We start from the raw sequence: 27,996 nt of genomic DNA, 5'->3' as shown, positions 1-27,996 counted from the left end.
TTCAAAAATATCCTTTAGGTGCAAGTAAGTTATTTTGCGTTAATTTTCATCTAGGGGGGGGGGGGTCTGCTTAATCCTTGTGCACTTTGTATAATTTACTTATAGTTTTTCTTGAAACAATTACTGATTCCTGATTAAAATTAGTCTGGCAACTGCAAGGCCAGAGTAATTTCCACCATGAGTGCGATGAGTCATCAAATTTCCGTCTGTTTGTTTTAGTTTTTTATGGTTTATGAGCTTTTAATAACAATAAAACAATCTCCGAAAAGGTTTTTGAACCATAGTATCGTTCTTTGATAACAATTTATAGAAATTTCTTTACTTGGAATGATTAACGAATGAAGTAAAGAAGGTGCTTATTTTTAGAATTGATTAAATTATGATTGTTGCGGCGTATTTATAAATATTCAACCTTCGATTTGGCCGTAACTTAAGCCAAAAAAATCGCATTCAGCTGTATATTTTTCGTTGGAATGCCAACCTTTCCAATGCCTTGTCTTTGTAGTGATACATTAACCCATGGCGTCGACATGGAATCTTCCGGATTTCATCAGACGTCACGTCCACCACGAAAACGACCCAAATACGATTTTGTGTTATTTTGTGTTTCTATGGCTTCTTTTAATTATTATTAACGAGCGTAACAAAATATGTATCACCTTAATTAAAAAAAAAACTAAAAAATTATAGGTTTTTAATTAAAATTCGAAGTGAAAGCTTGCACTACTTTATCTCCGAGGCGTAGGAACACGCAACGTCACCCTGCATATAAATACGAAGCTCCTCCCAAAATGCCTCATTTCGCTACGGACCGAGGTTGATAGAAGTGGTGCCAGTTTGTTTGTCGTGTCAGCCATTTTGTCTAGTGCTCGTGGTTCAGTGCTACTTCTTTGTTCCTATGTTGTCCCGCTGAAAGCTGCTTCCAGCCCCAGGATTGAGGAGTAATATTTCATGAGATTGAACGTTGTAACCAGGTGTGTTTTAATACCTCAAAACTGCATTTTTACGCAGCATATTGAAGAGATTATTACGCAATCATGGGCGTCGCCCCGGCCCTCGCGTACCGCAGTAAAACGTCCGAATTAGCTAATTGGATAACGTGTATACGGGTTAAAAAGCACAAATTTCAATGCCAGAGGCGGAAAAATCTCTTCATTCAGGCTATTTTGTCCCGTGCGCTAACGCGGGCTGAAATGGACCTGCGAATTAAGCAACGAGAAAGGAGACTGAGGTGGCGGAATTTTGTGTCTAGCTGCGCCATTGACGTTAATGCCTGCCAAAAATTGGGGGACATCAAGATTTACCAAGAAGTTAATGCTGATCTGGATAGTTTCATGAACCAACTGAAAAGTTGACCCATGAATTGAGCAAACATGCAGTTTTATTGGTCTATTTTTATATTTGTCATTGTTGACCAATCACCTAAATGCGTCATCGTGCAATTTTGCCAAGGCGACTTTTTTTGCAGCTCATATTGAAATTTTCAATAGTAGTAAAGAGGAAAGGCTGTTACCAATTTCAAAGTCGACTAGGAAGGCTGTTAATACTCCGTTTGCTTGTTTGTTCCTGTGATATTATGTATATTTTTCTATTACAGTGCAATGCTGCCTGTGCAGACCGGAGGCCAGGGATTTCCCGCTCTAGTTGGTTTGTAAATTTATCATTTTAGTTCATAAGCTAGTTAAGCAATTTGTTACAAGCAAGAGTGATATTAGTTCTTAATAATTAATAAAACTTAATTGGAAATTTTAGTATTTGTTTAATGTATAGCCTCTAACTGATTTTGAATTTACATGTGGGCTTGAAGATCTCCGATCCACTGATCAACCAATAAAGAAAGCGTCATTTTCGTATCCCCCCATTAAGTTCCTTAGCCCTCCAAAAGGGGTCTCTGCAACAGGTTCGGAGCTGAGCTGCAACATCGCTGCTGTGTGAAATGGTAATGGTAAAAGCAGAGTTGTGACAAAGAAGCGTATCCCACATTAACCCTGTGCTGTTATGATTATTTCCATAGGTTTCCACAAGTGGTATTGACAAGTTGAGTCGACGGCTTGGCCAATACCATGCAGACCTCAAAACTTGTAAGCCTGTCAATGCAGATGCTCAGCTTCGCCCCCCTTTCGGGAGTCTGGCACAAAACTTCTGAAGACAAAAGGAAGTTTTGGACGAGCTTTGCATGTTGACAGGTACTGTTTGAATTTTAGCGTTCCAGGGAGGCACCGTTTTTAGTAGCCTTTGCTCCTGTTTCGAAATGACGAAGAGGACGGTGCTAATTGAAGCGAGTGCCTCTCGGGGGCGTCAGCCTCTTAACAACTCTGAACTTGATACTCAGCTGCTGAATATTTTCATAGGTGGAGTGCAGGGAAGTGATGTGAATGCTAAATTTGTCCATGATAATCAAGGGCTATAGAATTTTTTTGCCTTGCACTCCCAAGTACTACTCCTAATAATTCTGATTCGCAAGGGAAATTAAGTTACAGCACAAGGAGGAGACACATTTTAAAGCTGGATTATGGCAATTAACAGGTAATTCAGTAAGAGTTAGGGACTGTAAACTTTTGCTATTTTATTTCTCCTCTTACATACATACTTACATATACATACTTGGAAATTCACTTTTCTCTGGATTGTGGTCAACTTTCGCTTGGTTCAAACGACGGTTTAAAGCAGGAATTTCCGTTTTTAGTTCCATCCGGTATTGAAGAGTTCAGTTGACAACTCTGCCAATACCAAACAATAATTTACCCTTAAAGTGAATGTACAACAGAAACCAGTTAGAACTTGTCTTTTTATTACCTTATCGATATTACTGATCGTTGGGATGTAGGAGAGCCATTTGGAAGCTGTGTGAGGGGTATGCAGTCTACTGTGGTCCAACAGGTAAATATGATACTAGCAAAATGTTTTATTTCAATTTTTATTTGGTCAAGGTTTTAAATGTACATTTTAAACCGTAAATCATATCGATTCGGTGCTCATTTCACATAGGTTTAATGAAGATTTCTTGCTAGTGCTAAAATTTTACTTTTTTAACAATCGAATTTACCGCCATGGTGAAAAAGCGCGTTGTAATTTTATATTAAAGGGAAAACCAATATTGAAATATAATAAAATCAACGTTATGTGCAAATTGGGGTAGTGCTACTGTACAACCGGAAGATTCTTAATTTAGATATATTATTACCACTGTTGAACTTTTGGTTCATTACCCTGATTAGAAAAAAAAATCACGTTTTCTTATTTGGGTGTTTTAAGGTAGTTTGTATAGGTTTTATCAAGGAAATTGACGGGTGAAACTAAATATTTGGTGATAAATGGTGGTGGATAGATTATAAAAAACTTATATGTCCACTGAAAAATGTTTTTGCCATTGTCTAAAAATGTCCAAAAATTTCCGGTAATTTCGTATTGAAATATTCGTTAAATTCAGAAAATGTATAGTTTTGTCCTTCATCTATAAAGGTTTAAGTTAGAGTAATTTAAATTTTGTCACTGATTGTGTCCATAGCCGATTTTAGGGTTTTTGTTTTATTGGATAATTTTCAAGCTTGTGAAATTTGTTTTGATTTGTCGCAATTTTTTAGTAACAGTTTACATTAGTTTTCACATGTTGCCGCCATATTAACTGCGATATATAGGCCATAACACTTTCGGTAAAATAATCATTAATTCACATCACATTTAATTAATATTTTCAAGTATTCCGTGACACTATTGCCTCGTTATTTTACAATTATATCATTTGATTTACCCGCAATTTCGATTTCAACATTTACTCAGTTTTATTATTAATTTTGAGTACCGTTCCATGATCCATGATGATTCCATGATCATCTCAGTTGATCTTCCACGTTACCATGCACGTTAACAAAATGTTTGAATATAAGCATGGGAATCTCGTATACTAAGAGTTGTGACGTGATTAAGGGTCAAATTGTTAAATTTAACTACAAGCTTGTTTCTGTAGGAACACCCAATTTGTCAGAGAACCCAAAATCGAAAAGTGAGAAATTTCATCCCCTTCGCTTATATTTTATTGGGGTAATTTTCGAAGTTAATTTCAGCCACTCTGAAAATTGCTGTATAAACAATATTAATTTGGCTCATGCAGCTCATTAATTTATTTGTATTCTAAAAATAAAAATTGGTGGAAATACACATCTGATGAGTGGTTTCATAATTGTGAAATGGGCACTTTATTTGTTCGAAAATACCGCCAGGCAGTGAATTACAATACCGTGTTTTCGTTTCAGTGGAAAATGGGTCTTTTTCCGATTAAAAAATGGAATGCAAAAATTTACTAAGTACCATTGGAAAAATGTTCTCTACCTAAAACCTTCTTAAAAATGACTTAAATTAATTTGCGATACAGTTCATACCTGAAGAACTATCTTCATATTTTATTATTTAATTCCTAAAATATTGATGAATGACGAAGAAGCACAGAAGAACAAGAAAATGAACTAAGATTAAATATGGTTCGAAACCTCCGGTTGGTGGGGACCAGAGTCAGCTAAAACAGGTCAGATTTTTCAAAACATTTTGTCTGATTTTGAATTTCTACAGTGGATGGTATATATTCGTAAAAATCATATAATTGGCCAAAACGGCAAAGAAACTTCACATGTGAAATACCAATTGTAAAAGGCAACATTGTATAACAAAAGTGAAAGAACTGCCGCAGCGTTTGCCATGTTTATACAACCCTTCAAACCGTTTCAGCCCTGCGTGTGTGCGTAATCAAATATTGATTAGGGTGTGTTAAGTGTATTTTGGGTGTTTTAGGCGGCAAAAAAAGTGCGTCCCATAAACGGTTTCAGGGTTTCGTGTAAACGTAGTAACAATGAACCAACGATAAAGCGCCCTTATTATTGACTATTAGGAGGTTTTATTGGTTTGCGGATCTACCGAAAACGTTCCCAGTTCCTTCAAGTTTGTTCTAGAAGTTTTCTTGTACGAAACTTGTTATTTTTGATTGAAAGTGGCCTTTCGACACGCGACGGGCCACGGATTAATATAAGTCGATTACAGAAGAAGCAGCTGCGCAGTTATTTTAATGCCAAAGCAACGTTTCGTTGTCTTCGTGTGTTATACGTCCCTGATCCCTGGTTTAAAGATGGCGAAAGTCGAGTTTTGAAGTCCCCAGATGTTGAAAATATTAATTTTAGATGTTTATATTAATATTGTAGATGTCCCTTTGCGGGCAAGTTCAAGTCGCAACACTGAGGAAGTTGGATGATTGAAGAAGCGCATTAAGTCTTAACCTAGGTACAACCACAGAGAATATTTTGTATTGTTAATGATTGGATTTAATGTAAATAATGTTTGAAAAATTTATTTCCCTATCAGAAACTAGGAAAGAAATATTAAGAAGAATCTATCAAAAGAAACTTTGATCAATATAAAGTTGCTTTTTGGCAGTTTTTATGAAGAAGAAATGAAGAGAAGTTTCCCATGACATAGAAAAGTTTTCCTGCAAATTCTTGATCGGTGAACTTGGCGAAAAATTTGCGACGGAAAAAAATCAAATCCTGCTTTCATAGGTTGTTCTCAACTCGATTTGTAGCATTTAAATCCAAGTTCCAACAATGAGCACTTCCAATGTTTAATATTTATCTGGATTCTTCGTTATAAATCAACGAAATCGTAAGCAAAACTTTCGAGTTTTTCGACAGCTTAAATATTTTTTCCAGTATAACCATATGGTCTTGTAATTGCATTTTTTCATGAGTAAGACCATTCGAAACACTTTCGCTTCGAAATTTAGAGACAGCATTATGCCGAAAAGTAAGCGTCAGTTTAAACATTTCTTTTAGTGTAAATTGAGCTGCATTTTATTATTGGAATTTAATGTGGTGAAAATGTTATTAATAGTGACTGAGTCAGAAAATACCGAAAAAGAGTAAGAAGACATTGAGATGGCAACAATCAATTATTGTTTTCAGTGTTTATCCATTTTGGTGCCAATTGCAATTTTTCTAAGTGCAGCACTAATGCAAGAGGTTTCAGGAATATAATTTGGAGACTTAATTCATAACACAAAAATTTGTGGTTAATAAATTGATCAAACTGTCGGAAGCGATGATTTTACTTTGAAGTCATGCGATAAGTCCGAATTCTACGTAAATGGCCGAAATTGTTCAAGTCAATATTTAAATAAGTTTAAACGGCGAAAATTTTATTCCAAGATGTTGAAGTCCAAGTATTCCAAAGATACCTGATGTCGAAGATTTGTGCCAGAAATTGTGGAAAGAATGGGACATTCAACTAATTCAGTCAAGTCTCGAAGTGAACTTCGTATAAGTTCAAATATGGAAAATTTTATTTAAATGAATCAAATCCATCGGAAACAGTAATTTTGCCCTAAGCCATACGATTGATGTGAAACAGATAAATTATTAAATGTAATCAAATCACGTTTTAAATAAGTTGAAACTTCTAAACATCTATATAGGTGAGCCAAAAACTATCAGTTAAAATATGTTTTCTAGTATAGACTGAAAAATATTTTTAATTACTGAAGCCTTTAATTTGTGGTGAAAATATCGTGCCTCTTAATTGTGAGGCGAAAAATGCCAGAACCAAATATGAGAAGTCATTTAACTACGTTGAGCAACGTCCAAACATTTTTTCAGTGTACACCCATTTTGGTGTCAATTGCATTTTTCTTAATGTTGCATCGTCTTGCATTAAAATCCAGAATTTTAGCCAAACAGTAAGCTAATTCGTAAATTTTTCTGGTGTAGACGAAGGTAAATGTTTTTTAATGGTTGAATCGTTTATTTTGTAGTAAAACTACTATCGGGCTAAGTAATCATAACAAACAATTCCGGAAGGGGGAGTAAGAAGTGATTTAAAGAAATCAGCAACATGCAAGTATTTTTGTGAGTGTATATATATTTTAGTGCAACTGCATTTCTGTTCGTCGTAATATTTCGAGTTCGTACTCAAATATAGTGAAATAGTAAACTGTCCGTGAACTTTCTTATGTTTACATATTTTTTTCAGTGCAGCAATACCAATATTTTTTATTCCTAAAGTTGCCAGATTTGCAGAAAGTTTCATAATTGTTGCCATCGCAAGCGCCGACGAATTAAATTGATACAGCTGTTTTTAATACTTTCTGTTAATCAAATTTGGCAAAAACGTGCAATGTGTCAATTCAGTCACGATTTCGATTGAGGCTTGATTCTGCCATTCCTGATATTTTCTTCTCCAGCATTACATAGAAAAACAAAGCAAAACATCCTATGGCCTGACGTTACGTAGCGGCTTAGCCAGCAATCATTCCAATTATAAAGGGCCGAAAGTGTTTCTGTAAATGGCAGCATCCGATCCTGCAGTGTTGCCAATTTATCTCGACATATAAATCCATACCTCACAATATGCGTCAGGTCAGTAGTAACACTGTAATACTGATTTCAAGATATTTCTCCAAACAAGAAAGAAGAATTTATCTGAACATCTCAGTGTAATTTTCGTCAGATGAGCATAAAGAATAAATCTGAAAAGATGCTGATTTACTGAAGGTAAACGTTGGCGTTTAGGTTTGTGATATTCTCAAGGTTAGTAGGTGATCAGTAAATTACATGCATTCTGTCTAACCTAAATTTCAGCCCCCTGGATTCGCCATCGCCGTCAAATAAACGTACATCCGTAATGACCGTGCGCCAGTTTCAAGTTACTTGAGCAGTTTTAGGTGTAGAAGGCGAGCGAACATCGTGGCTTGGAACTGGACTTTCTCAAACGTCACGGTTGGCACGTTTATTGGGCAGGCGCATGGAAATTTCATTTGCAACGTGGCGCGATAAGTACGTCTAATGAGATCAAAATGTAGAATAAAATCCTTGAAAGCGCGGAGCAGCTGCGGCCGTTTTGTTGTAGGTGCTCGCTTGTTGTCAATACTTACACAACTTTTGTAGAATGTTTCGGAGCGTTGAAAATATATTTTCGAGGAGTCGAACGAAGGCTATTTTGTCGCAGAAGACGATTAATGTTTGATGTAAAATAGTGACGGTGGCGGCCATTTTGTTGCAGATGTTTGATGGAATTAGAAGAGTGCTCAAGAGTCGCAAGAAGGCCGTTGGCATTACAGTGCGGCGATCGTTCTATATAAATTGATCGGACCTGAAGAAGTTTAGAAATATTTTAAAGACTGTTTTTTGCGTTTGCCTGTTTTTAAGATAATTCGAAGAGTGGAGGAGGATCCCGTGTTGATGCAGTGAATCAGAGTGTGCCTCAAAATGGCCGAGTTAGCACCAGCCGTTTTTTTTCCTGGTTGCTTGATGGAATTCGAAAGAATAACGGTGTTCAAGGGCTGTGAAGTGACCGTCAGCATGACGGTATGGTGGCCATTTTGTTGTCTGACTTGAAGCGACTTTGAAGAATTTTTCTAAGCTTCGTTTGAAACATGGTGAGGTTGATTGTTTTTAGATATTCGTCAACCTGTTATAGACAGCTCTAAGAAATATTTTTACCGTCCTTTTGAGTCGCAAACAGGAGAAGCTTCTATTAAAAATCCCTGATATGACATAAGATTTCTGCATGATTCTCTGAAAGTGACTTGTAGTTATGATGCGAATGTTAATAGGAAAGAATTGATCCCCGAATTCCAAATCTGAGGAAAATAAAAGTTCTTATTGAATCACAGAGACTCAGACATACGTAAGTCGGTTCCTACCATCGAAAACATGTTATTTTCAGTCCTCGTCAGCCCACCCCGCCGGAAAATAAGCGATACTGGCCAAGGCATGGACACTGTCCCACGTTGTGTCCGAGTTAGTGCCAGCAAAAACACATACATTTGATATCTACATCGTGGGATACGGGTCTTTGTTGCTACCCTTTGTGATTGCTTATTTTACGACGATTATTGAGAAGAAAAACGTCAATGCAGAGTATATAATCAACCTAAAGGACTCTTCGAATTTTGTCAGAACGGTCGAGAAATCTTTTATGGAAATCTCCATAGTTTTCATTTTTTCCGAAACTACTTGGTAAGATTTTTCATGGTTTCTAATGAGACCTTTTAGTACAAAACTCCCAAAAGAACTGAAAATGGAGGCCTGGAATGCTCAGTTTTACTCGGAAATGACTATAGTTGAAATTTGTATTCTTGAGATTTCGTTGGAGTGAAGATCTTCAAATAGTCACCTCTTTGAGCAACAAAAAATAGAAGAAGTAAAACCAAAATGCCCAATTTGTACTCAGAAATCTGACAGCACTCGAAATTTTTATTGGCAAGTGATGTATCTACCGGGGGAAAAAAAAATGAATTAGAATTATTTGACGAAAAGGATCTAAAATTTTTCCCGCAAATTGACCTGAGCATCGTTTAAGATTTTATCAACTTTTAAGAGCAGTTCAACATTACTCAGTCTTCATAGTTGGTAAGCCAGTTTGACACTTTCAGCAGTGCAAGAAATAATTTTTCCCGGAAAAATAAAGACAATTGAACCATCACGAAATAATGCATTGAAGAACAACAGATGCTTGTAAAGTATAAACGATAATGTCGCCTGTTGCTCCAGAATTGTCCTCGTGTCGACAATCGATGAATTCTGTTGTTTGGCAACAAGAGATACGTATCTTGATTACATTTACCTGCATTTTTTATTCGACAATGTAGTCAGACACATTTTAGTTATGTTACTTCAGCATGCATAGAAAGATTCATAAGTTGACTTCATTATATGATAAACTTGAGTTTATCTTGAAAATCATATACTCCCGCCAAAATGAGTCTTCAATCACAACTACTATGAAGATGAGTATTCGAAGAATATAAGAAACCTCCATATCGTGTCCAATTGTTTGAGGCAATTTTTCGTTCCTCAGTTCAGCTTAAAGGATATTTCCCCCGGTAAGAAGCGATGCTTATCTTTTTAGCATTCCATATCGGCAAAGGAGTAACCAACACTTAAGAGCATTCCTTTGAACTGAGATAAATATTAGTGAGTAGACGTTGACTTTGCGTTCGGAGAATAAGAGATGCCAGTAAGGTTAGGGACTGCTATTCTGCCTTGTTTACGCATTGCCAGAATATATATTTATAATAGGGTGGGATATGCACTCCTGAAGCAGGTACTTGTATCGCTTATTTGACTGCTCGCGCAAGTGTATTTTGTTTCCCAGTTTTTGTCCGCAGATGACCTGGAAAATTGCCTCAAGTGGAGAAGGAGATTCTAATTCATTAATTAATACATATTAAAGACGAGACAAACACGGTTGTAATGCTCCAAGAATATCGGAAGTCGTGACTGAAGACAAAGAGTTTAAAAATTTTTTTCAGTGTGGAAAACATAGTGATGTTGCGTATAAAAATCTTTGGGCAGAGTAAACGGTTTTGTTCGCTGTTCGTCCCCACGTACATGTGATTTTCAGTGTGGAATATAGCCTGAACTAACCTAACAAAAGTCCCTGGAAAAGGCATCATCATCGTAAGCACAGATTGCACTTTTTTCTCAGTGTAACTACGTATTTTTTACCTGCAAAATACCTTATTTGCAGCTTTTAATTGTGGCTAATTTCCAGCTCTATCTTTCTCTTCCTCTATCAAAAATTTCCAGCCTAACCACACCCATACTTCTCATTACCCAAGCCGCCATAGTGTACAAACGAGCGTCGGAAAATAAGGGACTCTCACCGCCTTCAAAATGGCGCCGTTCCTCGTTGTTTCCCCGCCGTCTGCATCCGAGTCTGTTGTATCTTGCTATTGTTCCGCAACGTGGGATAAGCGCCCCCTTTTGGCACGAGTGCGTTACTTATTTGACGACGCTCCTTACGGCACCCGCAACGGGATAAAGCACTAGTTCACACGTAGGCGTTTAACGCATGTTTGTCTAAAGCTTCGTGTCGGTATTAACTATTAATCTGATGGGGCACAGTAAATGAAGTTCGAAACGCTTTTCATAGGTTTAAGATTGCATGAGCAGTTTTTCTGTGGTTTAACCCATTTTGTCAGTGTCTAGTACTGTTTAAGCATTTAACTGCAATGGGCGTTCGAACCGTAAGTTAAACTGTAATTATGCATCGTGAAGAATTTGTTTTAGTGTAGATTTCTGGAATAATTCCCGCCTTAAATTGTGGTTTAACTGTACTAAACTGAAATGAAATTTGAGATGAGCAGGTTAACTGTGTGTCACTGCATCTAACACATTTTTTCCGGTGTAGTTTATCGATTACCTGCAATAGGAGATTTTGCTATTTAAGGGGATAAGTTCAAAGAAGCTAGTTGTTTTTCAGGGAAACTGCATTTGGCGGCTTTTTCTCCCTGTAGTTTCTTTTTTTTTATGGACCAATGTAAGTCTTGAAGCTTGACTTCACCTCTTGTAGATATAGTGTTAATGAAAGCCTGAATTGATTTTTTGAGAATTACGTGTCTTTCTCACTGTAGATTTCGTTAATAGTTCCCGCTTTAAGTGCTATTTTATCTATTATAATCTAAAGTCTAAACTAAGATGATCAATTTGTATTTGTATTTTTCAGTGCATCGTATTCAATACATTTTTTCATTGTAGAATTCAATAGAAAGTAGAAATTCCTTGAAGGTAGTTATTGGTAACTTTCTAACTCACTTTTTAGAATTGTTCAAATTAAAACATCTTAGAAAATTTCTATCATAAAGCGTGCAAAAAAACTACACATTTTTTTCAGTGTATATTCGTAGATGTGGAAGTGTTTGTTTTCTCGGTACAGCGACATCACATTAAAAGCCAACGCCAAGTCGAACAAAGCGTAAGCGAACTTAGTTCCAATATAGATACATTTTTTTTCAGTGTGCCTAAACCTTAGTCCATTATTTTGCCACTAAGATTTGTCGGTTAAAACTAGCTCTCGGTTTCATTGAACTCAAGCGGAGACCGAGCATTACAAGTAAGCATTTATAGCTGGGGCAAAAATTAACCCTTTTTTTCAGTGTACCTAGCAACACTATAAAGGAAGATTTTGACGTGTCCTTTCACATTTGAATACGTTACAAATTCCCAACATTCCGATTAAGCACACGTAAGCGCACGTAAGGTTATCCATTACCTTAAAACATTTTTTTTAGTGTATTCTCATATGCAGCAATTGTTCTTTTATCATTGTCATCCAAAGCCCTTCATTAACCTCCATATCGATCTGCGAGTGCAAAATAAATCGGTGAAAACGTAAGTCATTTTATGATTTTAACGATTTAATTTTTTTCCAGTGTATACGTATTTTTATTCCCAATTGTATTGAATTATTAGTAATTTTTTTGAATTTTAATTGGAAATTTGGTAGTTATGAGGAGAATGCGAAACACAGAGTAAGCACTTTTATTATTAATTTTGACGAGCATTAAAAACATTTTTTTCAGAGTAAAATCGCCACTAATTTAAGAAATAAAATCGTAGTGCCTTGAGAGTGAGAAAATTCATTTGAAAACTAAGAAAATCTATAGAATTGTGCTAAACACGTACGTTAAATCAAGATATTTTTTTCGGTAATTAAACATTTTTTCAGTGTACTTACCTGGATTTAGCCGTGTTTTATGGTATGGAACCATTGCAACTTTATCCGAATTATTCAAACGTAAGCGCCAACACGGTTTTCTTTCATGTTAATACATTTTTTCTAGTGCCCGTGAAATCTAAATCAAAGCCCCCAGTCCTTGAAATCTTGAATAAATAAATGAAAAGATGTATGTGAGTGATACCTTATGAGAACATTTATAATTAATATTTATGATCTATAGTTGGACCATGACGAGTGAGTTTAGTTAAGAAGAATTGTAAACTACGAGTAAGCGGTTTTTTTTCGTTATATTTCGTAACCGTTTTTTTTAGCGTAATAAGTCGGCATGAATAATCAACACAGGAAAATAGTACTTTGGAGGTATAACGAATGAGAAATCTAAAAACCAATTATTTGCATTAATGCAAATCTCAATCTTCACATAAGCCCCGGGCGTTAGACATTTTTTCAGTGTGTCTATCTGCACAATCTGACCGAATTTACACGTGTTCTGTGGCTGATGTTTTTCCAATTGCAACATTTTTATGAAAAAAAAACGTAAGATTAAACGGTGTTTTCCGTGCGTTAATATATGTTTTTCAGTGTACATTCATCGTGCGGCAATTGCGCTTTTATCGCTGTTATCCAAAACCCTTAAGTCTTCGTGTCTTACATAAATCGTCGAGAACGTAAGTCGTATTTTGCATTTTCAACACTTTAGAATATTTTTTCAGTGTGTGACAATATTTTGAACCCGCTTGTATGATCGATAATGGGATTTTGCCGAATTTAGCTGCAAATATGGAGAGAACTCTTTAGCAAAAGAGTAAGCGTTTTTATTATCAATACCATGATCAAATATGTTTTCAGTGTAGAAAATCGCATGAATATTCGACAACGGTGAGAAGTACCTTGAACATAATTATTGATAATTACAGTTGACCATAAATGAGATTTGATTGCGCATAGTTAGAAATTTCTTCAAGTGTAACTATCTTCACCATCTCGCAGGATTTTTAAACGTCTTTTCTTGTTAAACATGTTTTTTAGTGTGTTTGAATTAAGAGAACGTAAACGCAAATGAAGGTTTCGTGTAACTTCAGGCTTCTTAGCTTCAATATTCTAGACCAAACTAAATATTACTATTAAAATTGTCACAACCGTTTTTTCCAGCGAGTATGTCAAATTACTATGTGTCTTATTCTGTTATTTCTACTATTGTTGATGTGGGTTTTCAGATTACCACATGTTAACAATTTTTTTTATTGCGGAATTACTTTTTATTCAACCGTTAAGGGAGACATTTATTTGGGTTTACAGAAGATATTGTAGCAACGCTTAAGCAATATTGCATCATTTTGGATTGACTACATTTTTTTTTCAGTGTACTAAAAATCATTAATTGTTTAAATTCGTGATATAGACATTTTTCAATCGTTCTAATGTGATTGTGTTATTAGATGCAAAAGTAAGCAATTTGACGTCATTTTAGAGATAGGATTGTAAATTTAGGTTCATATGGAATAACCGCTTAATTTCGCCATCTTGGAAGTGTATTAGGGAGATGTAGAGGCATGTTATATATAGTGCTAACACATTTTTCCTAGTGTATGTGACTTTCATTTAACAAGGGCTAAAACCTAGTTCTACCAGGTCAGTAGGGTAAGCAAACACTATCCACTTCATGCTTGAAAAAAAAAACAATTTTTTTCAGTGTACCTTAACAGTGTTGTCATTCTAATATGATGCAGGGAAGTTTTAGCGAGTCAGTTTTTTCTCTATTAAATAGGTTTCATTGCGTCGTAAAATAGGCGATGATTGCGCGAGCGATCGGCAACATGCCACGTTGTGCGCAGCTGTCCATCATCACTGTAGGCTAATCGTGTTTGGCAACGTGGCATCAGTGCCCCATGTGACGCGCCCTTTCATTGTCCATTGGGCGACATTTCTGTCAGCTAACAAGGTACAGGGAGTGCACGTTTCACAGTAAAGGTTAGTGTAGGCTAAGTGAGGTTTTAGGCGGCGTTGTCGTTTGCAAGAGAGGTTTCACACGGCGCACGATATGTCTCCCTTAGTTTACGGTGTCGGTGCTTCAGGTAACTTTTCCCTTCTAACCAAATTTTGTGTCGAAAAAGTGCCGGCGTGGGATGTGCGCACTTGTAGCTGTAAACTTGCATTGCTTGTTTGACACCCAGGTTTTTAGTATATTTGACTACAGATCACGTGACGACTGGGCGGAAGAATAAGGAATGCCCGTTATGCGCAGACTGTGCTATTCTGCGTTGTTCCATGCTGTGCGCGAGTGTTTTTAAATGCAACGCGGGATATGCGCAAGGTTTTGTATAGGTGCATTGCTTATTTGACAGCTCACAGGCCCGCCACTGTTTTTTTTCGCAGGTGAAGGAAGTCATAGGCGTCCCCCGGTGTTTTTTCAAGGTACCGAAACTTTATCAAGTAAGCGTTTATTGTTGTTATTTTTATTATTATTAGACAAAGACTATCCATACATAGACTGTCAAACGAAAAAAAGCTTTAGTGGTGGAAGCGTTAAAATTTGAAAGGTCGCGCTGCAGGGATTAAGTAAAAAATTAAACGTCTTTATATGAATTGTCTTTGGTGTCGATGAGAATCTCTGAAAGAACATTAGTTGATACTGATCCCTCTGCAATTACGGTTATTTAGCTTTTCCATTTTGTTTTAACTGCACCTCTGGTTCACGGTGTTTCAACATAGTATTGTACAAACTCCGTGGCATAGCCTAATGTACACCTACACAGAAAATTGTTAAAGGTCTTAACACGTTTGCTCATTGCTGCGCAGTGGCGTATTTCAGATTATTAATTAGTTTGAATAATTCTTTCAGCATGTTTGCTACATTGTTCTTTCCATGTTTTTGACAGTATAATCAGAGGCGGATACATAGATCAGTAGCCTCACATTTTTTTGTATTTAATCGAATGCATTTTAATAGCTTTCAAAGCCTCTTATTGCTTATTTAACAATTCACACATTTCATAGATTAGAGGCGCACATTGAAGCTTGTTTTAGAAATAATTTCCATCTTCTCTTAATAATCTTTTTAAAGTCTTTATTGTACGTGTGTTTTGAAGAATAAGGGATGCCCGCATTGACGTAAGGGTGCTGTTCCATGTTGTCCTTTGCTGTCCACATTTGTTAATATGTAGCAACGTGGGATACGTGCTTTGATGGTTTTGCGCATTGCTTATTTAACGAAGCACACCCACAGCGTAGAGCACCAATTTATACATCCGCAGGTCCACCAGGGCTTCGGAAATTGCCAAAATTCGAGCTTCAAAAGGGCGCTTTTTTTGGGTATGTCTTTCGATGTTTTTTTCTTCAGTTTTAGATTAGGATTTTGATTGTGTTTCTGCGTCAATATTTACAACGGTAGTGAGTACGTAAAAAAATATGCTATGGAAATGTTTGATGAAGCCAGCGAGTTTGAATTTCGTAAAAGTTTTGTTGCATCTACCTATTTAAGTACCCGTGTCGAATAGACCTTAAATTTTCTGCTGTTCATTGGTGAGTGCCCTTTCACACTTATCCAATTCTGCAACGGCCAATAGCTCAACTGACCTTACTAATAGCGCATGTCTATGCTTTTATGGCTTGATGAAGTTAACGGGAGGTAAATGTAGTTGAGCTGAAGAGGTTTTTTTAAGTAGGGTGATGTCGAATCGTCTCAGAACTGCATCGTATTCCGGAATTGCATACGCGAAAGACACATAGTACGGTACTTCATGCTTCACCGATAACGCAATTGAAGTTGTATGCAACGCAAAGTACATAGTTTTAATAGGTGGAATTTAATATGTTCTGAAAATATTTGGTGTGCACATTCAATAATTATGTGGCAAGAGAAATTTTCTACTCGCGGGGCGCATGATTTTATCCAACTTGAGACTTCAGGTCAAACATATTTAAGCTTGTTGTTGGCTTTTGACGAGTGTCATTTTCTCATTTATTTAATCAAGTTTCTTTATATGACACTTGGTTTTATGCACTTTATTACGTATTTTCACTTTGAATTCACGTATTTTAGAAATTAAAAATTAATTTTTTCCCTCAAACTGCTTAAGAGCGACCGACTTAGAAAAGCTCGGCCGTGTTGAATCGCTAAAACTGCATGTTTATCATTTTCTAGCTCGACCTGATTATAACAAGATAGTTGTAGTCTACTAACTAGGGCTACCCTGAAATAATATAAACTTATTATGCACCTCAACTCTTTTTAGATTTCTAAGCTTGTCTATATTGCACTTGTTTTTATTTAATGTATTCTAGGAGGTTAGAAAATGCACCATTACGAGTTTTAATTTAATCCGCATTTGCTTGATAATGTTGGTATGTGTAGTTGCTTTAACATACTTGATTCATGCAGTCGATAGTAACATCGGTCAAAAAGAACAGAATTCCAGTGTTGTTGCATTGTTAGTCCAGTGTGTAAGCACTAATCTCTTAGCTAAAATTTGCATCTTGAGTTTCAATTAACTCTATTCAACAGCTGCTAAAAGACACTTTAATTTTACGGCTTTTGATCTATTTTATGCAAAGAATAATTTTGTGCGAGTGTAATTTAATCTTAAGGGGTGTGAGTCTAACTTGTGATCCAGAACTATCTGCTTTTCACGTAATTTCAGCAAAATAGTTTTCTAGGACATTTCCATTGGTTGAATTTAATTTTTAATCCCTCGACGCTTTCGCCATTATTTCACCAGTAAAAATCGAACTTTGGCCTTCATTTCAATAATGTTAAGGCGTATCTGCTGCTTACGGGGTGAAAATAGTGTACAAGTCGTTGTTTCGTCTTACGCCGTTGTTTTGGCACAGGAAAATTAACCAAAATCAAACTGGTACAAAATGGGGTTTCCCCAACATAAAATTTATTTTAGATACAAAAGTTATACTCTTTATTCCAACCAATACACCTCACTCGAACATATCAAGTGGTACGTTTCTTAGTATGCAAAAGTGGTTTAGAACACCTGGTTACAAAAGTTTTTTTAACTATTAGAAACAAAGTAAATCAACTTCAATCCAAAAAATATGCACGTTAACTTAAAAGTTCGGTACTGTGGAATGAAATTTAAGTCGATTGCGCAGATACCCAGTCACGTTTTGTTTAACGTTCTCGGAAATGGCGTAGTTCGGGACTGAGCGTCGTCCGCCTCGCGCCTCTATGGCGTCGAATATTTAAATAAAATAACACAATAGGGTTTTTTTGCGTATACTTATATGTAGACGCGAGAAATCCGCAATAGACTTACCACTAGTTTATGCCAAACTCCGCAATTCCTCTCAAGCTCAGAAAGAAGATAAAAATCGCTCAAGAGGTCTCGTGAGCCCTATTTGCTATTGGGAGGTGCTTCGCTGGTTGTCAAAGCTCCTCTTTAAGAAGAAAATCCTGGATTAGTGTTTGGTGGGAGGGTGGGGAAGAAAAATGCCCCTCTTGAATCTTTGAAGGTACTCAAAATGCCTCTTAAACGTCCGCCCTTAGATTGCTGTTTTTGATTGACAGGGTACATTTCTGGATCAAAGGCACATCCACGATGGAACTCTCATCACGGCATTCGGTACAACTTCCTTCCTTTGCGTCGAAGAATCCAAATGCCGGTGTGATTGGGTATTCATCCTACGTCGCTTTAGGTTCGACCTTGTTCAACGTGGCGCCGGATGGGTACCCTGGAGTACCCTAAGGTCGCTCAATGTGTAAGATTATCGGCAATGGCTATCGTTTTGAACCTTGAATGTATTATGGAGCTCTTGTCGTTATTTTATAAATTGAGTAGCTTTAGAGTACTTTTAATCATTATGCTGGTGTTGAATATTCGACGGCGTAAAGAGGACCAATGCAAGGAGTTATTTCGGCATTGGTCTGGATGGAGCTCCTAGGGATTGGAGGACTGGTAAGTTTTTTGATTAATACATTATAATTAAAATAACCTTAGGGATCTCATAAGCTATTTAAGTTGAAAAGTGAGCAAGCTTGAGAAATACTCGAGTGTGGGTTGATCAAACAGGGAAATTTAGGTGGGGAAAATCTATGGGTAGAGAACATGTTAATAGGTAGGGTCGCAATTTGTTCCTCTGAGCGGAGTTTTAATAATGAATGTCATACACCACTATGATTTAAACTAAGTTGAAGAGGAACTGGACTATTAATTTCACTGATTTAGCAGCCCATAAAGTGTAGAAGATTAGATTCGGAGTTTTAAGTGAGGCTTACGAAACGTTTTCTTTATTGCAGGGCTTCGTTGATCGTCGGAGAATAAACTGCGGATCAAATACGGCTGCGTGATGGTGCCACCCAGTTCAAGTGACTGCGCTCAGGTCAAAAGTGACTTCGCTGAGGTACCTTCCAGTTTAAAATTGACTGCGCCGAGGAGCGACTCAGTGCAAATCTGACTGCGCCAAGGTGTCGCTCAATGAAAAGCTGGCTGCGCCAAGGTGTCACCCAGTGCAAAGCTGACTGCGCCGAGGTGCTGCCCAGTTCAAAGCTGACTGCGCCGAGGTGCTGCCCAGTTCAAAGCTGACTACGCTGAGGAGTCGCCCAGTGAAAACCTGACTGCGCTGAGGAGTCGCCCAGCGAAAACCTGACTGCGCCGAGGAGTCGCCCAGCGAAAACCTGACTGCGCCGAGGAGTCGCCCAGCGAAAACCTGACTGCGCCGAGGAGTCGCCCAGCGAAAACCTGACTGCGCCGAGGAGTCGCCCAGCGAAAACCTGACTGCGCCGAGGAGTCGCCCAGCGAAAACCTGACTGCGCCGAGGAGTCGCCCAGCGAAAACCTGACTGCGCCGAGGAGTCGCCCAGCGAAAACCTGACTGCGCCGAGGAGTCGCCCAGCGAAAACCTGACTGCGCCGAGGGGTCGTCCAGTACAAAGCTGACTGCGTCATGGTGCCGCCCAGTTCAAACATGACTGCGTCGAGGTACCTTCCAGTTTAAAGCTGATTGCGTCAAGGTGTTTCCCGATTCAAACTTGACCATGCCATGGTGTTGCCCAGATCAAAGATGGCTGCGCCAAGGTGCCGTTTAGATCAAAGCTGAGTCGGTCGAGGTGTTGCCAGGTTCAAAGCTGACTACGCCGAATTGCTGTTCAACTCATGTCTTGACTGCTTGCAAGGTGCCACACATATTTCTGGACATAAAAATTTCAGAAGGTGTTGATATTCTACCCGGTGACTGGGTTCCTCGGATGATTTGCAGTAGCAAATTCATCTGATTATCCGGCTAGGACTCTGGAGGAATACGGCCAGCAGCATCTTATGGCTTGTTTAGTATATCACCATTGTCGAGGCAGAGGTATCCAGTGAGTCAACTAGATCCCTACTACTGGTCTTCTATGAAACTGGACAACTGACGACCAAGGAGGGAAGATTTCTGGAATATTGGAGCCTAGGAAATCTTGTTGCGCCCTTGAAGAAGATTCCACAAGTTGCGAAATTCAGGACAACAATTCAGGAAATGAGGAACATTTTCAGAAGGAGTTTGTCGGGTCTTTAGGACCAACCAAAGGGCGAAGTCTTGCGCAGGACACTTCATCAACGAAGAAGCGTTCAGAACATAAGAAGAGAATTCCACTGGAGCTGCTTATATCTGGTCCTAAACATGCACAGAGGACTTGGAGAAGAGGATTCATCAAGGAGGTATAGTTCATCGGAGTCTGGAAAACCTTGTTTCTCACCTTCGAAACGAACTCAAAGGATAAATTCAGGAAGCGGCTTGGAGGGGAAGAACTGAAGGAGAGGCTTCGTCGAGGGGGGTCACAACCTTAGATGCAAGGACAATACAGGCACCAAATCTTCGTGTAACACGAGGGAATAGAGGACAAATTCATGGGCAAATTTCTAGGCTACAGGGGGAAACAATCGGGGCCGAAAACTGGAAGAAGAGACGTTTTCAGGAAGATCGTTGTAAGGCTCGTTCCAAGGATTGGAGGGGAATCCAGTAGACATATTCAGAAGAAACTTTTCGTGGAGTCCATTCGGGAACTTCTCACTAAGACATCCTACCAGAATTCTCGTTGAACAGCCCTTGAAGTAGCAGCCAGAGCTTCGAAGAGAACTCCGCCGGGCAGGAAGAAGAAATATCGCGAAGATCCAGGAGCAGGCAACCTACACTCTCGAGGCAACTTTTTAGGGTCGTGAAGGATTGAGGACTTCTCAAAACCGTTGGAGTGAGTTGTAATGGCTAAGAAAAAAAGGACTCTTCGTCACATTGAAGTCTGGACTGGAGGAACTCCATCAGTCAGGAGAGGAAAAATCTGAGGGATTGTTAACGAACTTCAATTATGGGTTTGGTGGAGCAGTACGCGGATTTACATCTAGGACAGCGGAGTTCTCAGAAGAGCAGATTTCTGTGGAGGAACACAGGAGACACCTGGATTAAACCACGAGACTACATTGTTGGATCTGGGGGCTAAAGTAATTAAGGATTCGACGATTATGCGAGATCTACTTAAGGACCTGTCACTGGAACTCTCTTGAAGCCTTCAAGAATGCATCATTCTTCCCAAAGGTATTTATATTCCAGAGGAATTTGCAAGTACGTATCCGGACTGACCTGAGACAGGACTAAAAATGCTCAAGACCAGACCTGGATGGATATTTCTTGCATTTCATTAGGGTGTCTTGACGACTGCGTTGGACTAAGTCAACACTAGGTATTTAGAGAAGGATATTCGAGGAGGTAACACCTACAATTTTTTTATCATTCAGCAGTAATTTTCAGGAAAGTTTTTGGTTACTTCCAGATTTCTCGGAATTTCTAGAAGTACTTTTTGGCTATGGTAGTAGTACCATCATCTATTCGAAATCCCTAATTCATATTAAACTTCGTTCAGGAGTGATTAAGCGATACATCGTGATAGACCACTGCTGCGCATCACCAACAGCCACGCCGGAGAATAACGGATGCCCGTACTGTAGGGGCGCTATTTCGTGGTGTTCCCTGTTGTCAGCGAGTACCATCATGCCGGTCTGCAACGTGGAATAGGCGCCCGCGAGTACCCGAGTACCCGCATTCTTTATTCGACGACGTAAATGCGGAGACACGTGTACAAGAAAAGAGGAATTGCTTCAGTGTTGGTAATTACAGTTTTATTTTGGCTTAATTGGTGCTGAGAGGGCGGTTTTTAGGTTATCTTCAAGGATTTAGGAAGTAGTTTTTTGTGGATGTTTTGGAAATAAATTGTGGTCCGCATAAAGGTGTTTGTTGTTCGAAGATCATTTGATTGAATTGTTGAGGTGTTTTGGACAGAGGGGCGTGACCACAGATTAACGGTAAGTTTGCTGTAAATTTCCATAGAATTTTTGCAAATGATGTTTCTGTCCCAACAGGAAAATCGCCAACTCAAATATCCTATCCACTGCGCCAACTTAAAAAAAAAAATGTGAAGATATCAACCATGTCATAATCGTTGCGAGAGTTGAACTTTCCCGAAATCATTTTTGGCGCTCTTGGCGATCGTACAGACTACTTCGACATAATTCCAATTCCAGGAAATTCGATGAGCAACCAAAGTTTTAAACCTGATATAGACAGTATTACTTAATGAAAATTCCTGTTTGGTTCGTTTAAATATCCTGTTGACTACCATGGGTCCAACACTGAATTTATGTGATGCGGACCAAGTTTTCCTGCTGTCAATCGTAGCCTAAATGTCGTTAATCTAAAAACTACTTGCTAGAGGCTCTTGGTGATATTACTGACGCCACCATATTTGATCCAAGATGAAGTTCAAGGGTTGCAAACCAACTTGTATGAATCAAATACTATATCAGTTACTATTTTAATTGCGGGGGTTGAAGAAACGCTATCTTAGTGATATTGCCGATTGCGCCATATTGAGTCTAAAACCAAAATCCAGAGCTGTGAACCAATTTGCAGAATTCAGTACTGCGCCAACCATAGCTGTAACTATTACCAATACATAGGTGCGATGAAGTTTACGAGATTCTACCTTGAAGTTCTTATTAATTGCTTAGACTGCGCTATGTTGAGGGAAAACTTTCGCACTCGTGCGTAAAAACTCGTACCAGTCCAACTGTTGTCCGTAACTGACGGCTGTGATCATGTGAGGCTAAAGAATGTTTGGAAACGCCTTTTTGATGATGCTCTCAGTGATCCTATCCACTGTGTCATAATGATTTTCACACCAAGACTGAAAGACCCTGGACCAAGTTATGCGAGTCTAATTGGTCTTCCAATCACTGCTGTAATCATGTGAGGTTTATGAAAACTTGGGTACATGACACCTTGATGCTATTAGTGACCATATCGACTGCGCCAAATTGAGCCCAACACGAACATACTACTTCAATAATTATTGTCCATACATGGGGTCAATGATACTTCAAAATCACATCCTTGACATCATTAGTGATTCATCTGCGCCAATTAATGTGGACTACAACCCTTTTTATTTCTTCCTATTGGAAGAGTTGACAAACGTCAATGTGATTAATCTTGTGGCATAACATGTCCAGATTAATGGATGGTGACAATTCAGTTCTGCGCTAAGAAGTATTTTCTGCCGTTCTGCGCAACGGAGTGTTTTCTACACCTTTCAAGACGCGGGCCGTCCACCCTTTTGCCCATTGTGGTTCGGAATTGTCACCATGTGGGAATTTTTTTGGATGATTATGCCGCGGGATTGATAGTTTTGTTTGGTTTTAAGAGCCCTAGATGGTGTTTAACGACCAAAACTGACCTAATTTGATTTGGAGAAGGGCGTTTTTTTCTTTTTTGGTAAGTTTGGAGATATTGTGGTAGTGAGTTTAATGTTGAAAAATTGGCTTTTTACAGCAAATATCGAGCAAAGAGAGAACTTTGTAAAATGGAAATTTGGAAAAAAATTTCTCTAAGTGCAATATGTTTGACTTAATTTGCACAATATCTCAAAGATTTGAGACGTTCAAAGAGTGGTGAAGAGGTAACTGCCATTCAACAGCGACTACTGCATCAATGTCACTTCTAACTTCTTTGGTCGTCGGAGTAAGGGCGTATTTATATTCAGAAACAGATGTAGTATTAGTTGCCATCTGACAATGACTGGCCCTAATAACATTTCCAATACCTTCACGTCTTGGAAGTAAAGATTAACTCCCATGGAGTTCTGCCATTCTGCTTTTATGGTTCTATTTTCATCCTCGATGAGAAGCTAGTAATGCGGCAATTAGACTGCGCCAATTTTTTTTTAATCCTTGAAGATTAATGTAAATTTTCAAATAGAAGTTAATCATCTGAAGAAGGAAATTGCCCGCTTATGAGGTCAGTGATATATTATTTTTGCTTACTTATTAAATGCCAAATTATTTGGGATTTTTAGGCTACGTTCACAAGTAAAAAATGGTTTAAATTTTAAAATCTAGTAGGAAGTACTGTTTTTTTGGGGCAAAATCACTCAAAAAGGGTTAATCTTGCTAATGGTTTCCTGTAAGCGTATATTCTGAGGAAAGTCTGCGGGTTCTCTCAAGGTAAATAATTAAATTTTGTACTTTTCAGTAGAATATCCTAATATTTGGACACCCTGTATAGTTTGCTACAATCTATATGATGAACGTCATGCACCACTCTGACAAATTTGTGAAGTCAAGTCGGACTCATTTTTCTCCACTGATACAACTCACTTTTAATGTTCTTTTCTGTTCTAGAATTTGTAGATGTTTGCATGTTTTTTTTTTCATTTTAGGTGTCTAGTAAGTTTCAAGTATAGCATCTCTAAAGTTCGTTGGTACCCAATCGACTCACAAGTCTATACTCTGACAGCTTTCCACACTTTTCATGAACTGGGAGAAATTTCGCATCTCAAAAAGGCGTAACGCAGAAATAGTTTTTTTCTTTTTTTTTTTCTTTTTTTTAAGAAGACGAGAGGGTGGCGTATTTACAATTAACACAAGGTAGTAAAATTAGCGGAGGAGCTAAGAATGATTGAACTGATTTAATACTTCCAACTGCAGCAAAAGAAGATTGAACTGTACGTCGGCAGGGATCTTGTGGACTTATGGGTATTATTTGACCACGCGTACCGCTCATAGATCGACTAGAACCCTGTCAAGAGCATCAAAAATTGTAAGAAGAATCCAGGATTGCTAGAGGAGGATCTAAAGTTTTGACGGGGATCCCGTGGATCTTTTCGACTACTCCAACTGAAGAATTTCAGTGGATTTGTTCGTAGAATCGACTGGAAACCCGTCAAGAATTTTTGGATTTTTGAAAGGAAAACAGAAAGCCACATTAAATCGAGAAGGACGTAGAAGATCGATAGAGAAGAGGAGATCATGGAGGAACGGATTGCAGAAACTTTTGAACCGAAGAAAGATTTACTGAAGTTCGAAATTTGAAAAGGAAACGAAAACGGAAGTGTTTGAAGAACTACGAAGACTATGGAAACTTTACAAACATATCGGTCAACGTTGGAAATCTGCATTGGTCGGATCTCGCGGACCTGAGGAGGTAATTTTGTTCGTGTGGAAGTCACGAAATTTGAAATAAACAGATTTTTTCCCCCAGGAATCTACAGGGATTAACCTAAATTATTCATAGAAGATTCTTCAGTGTCCATGGACCGTTGGAGCAACAGGGAAAAACTATTGAGAGCATCCAGAAACGTTTCAAGAATCTACAATTGAAAAAAAAAACAGTTTCTAGCATCATGGGGCGGCCGAAAGTTTTGACGGGGATCTCGTGGATCTTCTCGAACATTCTGACAGAAGAAATCTAGTCAGTTTGTTCGTTGAATCGACTAGAAAACCGTCAAGAATTTCTGGAATTTTGGAACAGGACTTTGGAAATAGTAAGAGAAGACCAGGGGATGAGGGCAGGAGTACGCTGACACAGTTCTAGGATTGAAAACAAAGATTTGTCGAGCTATGAAGATTTGTAAAAGAAGATAACGTGACGTGACAAGTTGACGAAAAACAGACATTCTTGAAATTTATAGAAACAGAACTGTCACTTTCGGGTTAATAGAGTCACGAGCTTTAAGGAGAGTTTGTATGTCGAAAAGGTCAACAAACCATAAGGTCGTCTCCGTTATTTCACGAATAACCTGAACAGACTCTTCAGAAGGACGACGATTTGGAACACTCAACACGAAGAAATGACCGTCATGACAGGGATCTCGTGGACTTATATTGAATTCTCCTGAACTTTGTAAGCTTTTCTGAAGTTTGCATAGTGCATGTTTATTCAGTAGAGCCGACTAGAACCCTGTCGTGATTGAGGAAAAGCGCCGAAGAACGACGAAGAAAAAGACTGATGAAGTGTGATAGAATAAAGTACAGAAACGTCAGTGAAGATAAAGCTGCTATTTGGTCAGAACCTCAAGACGATCTGTGATGGAGAAAAGAAATTTGTGAAGATTAAATTTTATAACCCAGAATAGCCAATCAACGAAGATTGTTACTCATCGAGGAAGAACGAGAGATGGGACCTTTGCAATGAAAAAATGGTGATGAATCTTAGACAATCTCTCTGCGAAGAAAAACAGTGCCAAATCAGAGAAGCAAACTTATGAATAAGGAAAAACATACCGTGGGAACTAAAATTCATCGAAAACGTGACGACAGGACAACCACCGTCGGGCATGGAGGTACTTCGAAGAATATTATTCGACAACGGACTAACAAAGATTGAAGAAGATTCCGGACAGGACGGAAACTTATAACCGAACATCCATCATTAAAGGAAAATAACATAGTCAAGAGAAAGGGTAGGACTAGAGGACAAGGATTAATCTAGGACACCAGGAAGATTCGCACGGAGTGGAGGACTTGGAGAAGAGGAACGATCCAACCATGGGGATCTCGTGGGTTCAGCTGGATATTTTGACTTTCTATGAGGTTACTTATTCATAGAATCGACTAGAACCCCATTGGCTGGTTCAAGAAGCAGCTGCGAGAAGGAGAAGAGAACAATTCCGGGACACTTCTTGTGAAAAAACTACTTTTTAGCATTAATTCGATCTCGAAGATTTATGGTCCCTTCATTAGACTGGCTTTTCTACGTGGACAACAGGTAATAACCGATTATTATTCTCACGATAATAAAACTGTCAAAAAACATTGAATAACTGACATTAAACTTCTCTGGTTGTTGCATCGATGTAACCTGAAGCTATTAAGAGATTATTTAAATTTCATATCTAATCAGCTGTGAAATTTGTTGAAGAAGAGAACGTATGTTGATATTTGGCTACCTTACTAAATAGTATAATAATCTAACCTCATTTTGCGGCATATGACCAAGTTACGACCTAAATTTTATCTTCTATTTCTCTTGTTTAAAATCCCACAAATAGTTAGATATAAAATTTATATAATCTCACTGTATTATATAAACACGTACCTAGGGTTATTCATTTGTTTTAGGCGAAGAGGATCGACAACTACGAGCAAGAGTTAATATGAAGGGAACTCCTTGGGTACGTCTGAGCTCGTTAGGAGAACGGGTGTTGTCTTTAATTTTGCTCCGCAACTGACCGATAGTGACGTGTTCCTGTATTCATGTGGGCTGCGCTGCGATCATTACCTTCCATTTAATGCGGTCTACGCTGAGGTCATTACCTTCCAATTAATGCCTTTATTCCTTGACGTGTTTTGGACGCGTGACGGTTCGCTTCTGGCTTAGAGTGTTAAAGACGAGGATTTCAGCGGTCGATGATTCGAGAGGAAGTCGAGATGGAAAAAGTGACGATGCGATAGAGAGGGTGGAACAGGAGATGCGAAGGTTTTAGGAGCGGCTCGTAGGAGAATCCAGATGATAAAGGGCAGCATTATTGAGAATTCTTCATAGTAGCAAATCTTGGCGATAGAGAACAGCAGCTTGGGAGCTTCTAGAGGCGCCTGGAGATTTGCACGGGAAAATAAATTACGTATTTCAATAAGAAACGAGGCGCGCATTGGGCTTTGTTGAGGCTGTCGTCGGAGTTGAAAGATGCAAATATTACAATGCGCAATGTGCGCTCTCATAGTTTCGGATGCGTTGTTTATTTGCTAGTGCTATCATAGTTGTTATTGCTAGTGTTTCGAAGCAGTAATTCCGATGCTATTGAGTTCATTTTTGGCGGTAAGTTACATTTTTGTTCTTATTTTTTCTTTTAATTTCAATAATTTTCAAAACGTTTTTATGATGATTGTCATGCACCACTCTGATTCTACGTGTAGTTAAAATTGGCTCGACTTTCTTCTGATTTATTTATGTGTACATGACCTCGTTTTAGTCGTTGGAAAAACCGTCTTTATATGTTTTTTTTTATTCTGTTTCAGGATATGGTGGAACTAGGAAAACCAACTTCACAATTACTATCGAATAACCAGGAGCATTTTTTTATTAATTATAGTAATTTTTTCAATAGTATTTTTTATTTTCTTTCCTTATACGAATAAAAAAGTTGCCAAAATGTTGCTTCAATTATTGTCAAAGTCTCTGCTGAGAATCGTCTGAAAAGCTCCTTAATTTTAGAATACCGTACGTAACTACCTTTCTGTCATTAG

General features: G+C 38.2%; 1 long non-coding RNA gene across 31 annotated transcripts; it reads left to right on the top strand.

The window, feature by feature from the left end:
• Nucleotides 1-792: 792 nt before the first annotated feature.
• On the top strand, nt 793-27,902 carry LOC136344744 (uncharacterized). Of its 31 annotated transcripts, none has more exons than XR_010733021.1 (22): nt 793-974; nt 1,598-1,647; nt 1,808-1,939; nt 2,015-2,186; nt 2,352-2,526; nt 2,687-2,880; nt 4,254-12,292; nt 12,344-12,442; nt 12,490-17,964; nt 18,020-18,407; nt 18,749-21,187; nt 21,252-21,287; nt 21,342-21,585; nt 21,637-21,780; nt 21,838-23,248; nt 23,306-23,770; nt 23,829-23,976; nt 24,192-24,399; nt 24,460-24,955; nt 25,013-26,518; nt 26,872-27,568; nt 27,769-27,902. It is a non-coding gene; the product is annotated as an uncharacterized lncRNA (long non-coding RNA). The 31 variants fall into 31 exon arrangements; XR_010733011.1 differs by having other exon boundaries at nt 4,254-12,667; nt 12,722-12,757; nt 12,813-17,964; XR_010733022.1 differs by having other exon boundaries at nt 4,254-13,306; nt 14,699-14,815; nt 14,878-17,964.
• The last annotated feature ends 94 nt before the right edge of the window (nt 27,903-27,996 follow it).

Source organism: Euwallacea fornicatus, chromosome 2 (genome assembly GCF_040115645.1).
Source record: "Euwallacea fornicatus isolate EFF26 chromosome 2, ASM4011564v1, whole genome shotgun sequence".
NCBI classification, from domain to species: domain Eukaryota; kingdom Metazoa; phylum Arthropoda; class Insecta; order Coleoptera; family Curculionidae; genus Euwallacea; species Euwallacea fornicatus.
This window is presented reverse-complemented; position numbering and strand designations above follow the sequence as displayed.